The sequence below is a fragment of the Priapulus caudatus genome, unplaced genomic scaffold, assembly GCF_000485595.1.
Source record: "Priapulus caudatus unplaced genomic scaffold, Priapulus_caudatus-5.0.1 Scaffold121, whole genome shotgun sequence".
NCBI lineage: Eukaryota > Metazoa > Priapulida > Priapulimorpha > Priapulimorphida > Priapulidae > Priapulus > Priapulus caudatus.
In genome coordinates this window covers 171,884-174,106 of record NW_014577182.1, presented here as the reverse complement: position 1 = coordinate 174,106, position 2,223 = coordinate 171,884, and positions in this window count along the sequence as shown.

Here is a 2,223-nt window from a genome sequence, read left to right as displayed (position 1 = left end):
GTGTGTGTAGTGTGTGTGTGTGTGTGTGTGTGTGTGTGTGTGTGTGTGTGTGTGTGTGTGTGTGTGTGTGTGTGTGTGTGTGTGTGTGTGTGTGTGTGTGTGTGTGTGTGTGTGTGTGTGTGCCTGTACTTTTGTATGGCACAGCAATCTTTTCAGGGGTAATGCTGTGTCATCGTCTCTCGGTTTCATTTTCTTTGTTATTAATATGAGTTTGCTCTGTTCCGTAGTCGCATATTAATTTCCTGAAGCTCACGAGGACATAGTTGCCGCCTGGGGGCGCCGCATGTTTCTACCTCATCGGCGCGTAATTAAAATCTAGAAATCCATAGCTTACGCGAAATTACAAATTTAATTCCTCGGCAAATAACACTCAGAACTTGTTAATAAAAAGTTATTATCAAAGGCTTGCCTTTATCGTGCTTTCGGTATCCATACGCGGCGTCCATGTGGTATGCGTAACCTTCACCGCCGCTAGGATCGCTGAGAGCGCCGTACATCGGTGCTGACCCCTGGTAGCAATCGCCGTAACCTAAGAGTGTAATAGTTATTCGTTGTCTCGTAAAATCTCAATGGTTGGTAGAAATCCACGCCGCTCAGATACTCATATATATATATATATATTATATATATATATATATATTATATATAACAGATAATAGTGGTATAATATTCAGGATTAAATGAACGACGTTATTGCCTTACCGTTGCCATTTCTACACCTTTGCTCATTCATCACAATGTTACAATGTTGTTGCGCGCATCTTCACAGCGCGCTGCGCGTGTGTATAGAAATCAGCCAGGGATGAATATTTAGAGATTATCTTTTAAAAATGTCCTATATATAATTACAGTGCGAGTCTGCGCGTAAATATGTTCATCTTGGCCCGGTGTCGACTACCCCCACTCTATATTTATCAGTTTACGCGCACTGGGTTGGCGGCTTGTATACGTGAGTTTCGCACGTGGTTTGGTGTTAATGTTAATTATTTAAAATAACGACGCCTGTACCTAGGTAATGGTAGTTGGAGTAAGGCTGGCTCGTCTTGCCGTTGGTGCAATACTGTGATGAACCTCTGTTGATCACTGTCTCCCTGATAGGAGGCATGACCGGTGATACCGGGGGTGTGAGAATGCTGCGGGGAAGAATACGAAAAACATTTATAATAATAGGATTTAAGGATAGGGATAGGATTTTATATTAGGTATAATAACAGAAATAATAATAATAATAAGAATAATAACGCGCTATCTACATATTAATATTGTATTATATATAATATACATACTATTAAAACGTTGAATATTAATATATACTATCAAAATCAGATTTTATATTAGGTATAATAACAGAAATAATAAGAATAATAAGAATAATAACGCGCTATCTACATATTAATATTGTTATATATATAATATACATACTATGTGTATAAGTACTATGTGGGGCTCATTAGTTATGATTACATACAAGCGGATTCACTTCTATGCTAACATATATAATATCCCGCCATATTCATTATGTTAGTAGAATATGTGTGTAGTAGGGGGAGGGGTGCGTCCTTGTATATGAGTACTATTACACGAGTTATTATGTGAGTGCATATAGCGGATCCACTTCTATGCTAATAGATATCCCGCCATATTTTCACTAGCGTTGGGAATTAACTTCTTAAGAATTCAAAAGAGAAAGATATCATAACTCAGGCCGCCAAATTTCATCAGTGCGTGCGCATGCATTTCCTCGTGCGTGTCCGTGTGCGTGCGTGCGTGCCTGCCTGCCTGCGTGTGTGCCTGTCTGCGTGCGTGCGTGTCCGTGTGCGTGCGTGCGTGCGTGCGTGCGTGCCTGCGTGCGTGCGTGCTTGCCTGCGTGTCCGTCTGCGTTCCTGCGTGCCTGCTTGCTCCGGCGTGTGTGCGAGGGCGCGCGTATATACGCGCTACCGTAAATTTCAACAATCCGTTTACATTTTAGGAAGCTTCTGGTTGGAGATTCATTAGGTGCTAGGTCGGCTCTATCAGATGAAGCCATCTGGCAGTGAGAGCGATATTCGATTGATCTCTGCTCTAAACACAGAGCTTCATCCACACACGCGATATTACTCGCAAAATTTCATCAGTGGTACATGTATTCTTTCAGGTAGGCGTCAGACACACACACACACACACACACACACACACACACACACGACACGCACGCACGCACGCACGCACGCACGCACGCACGCA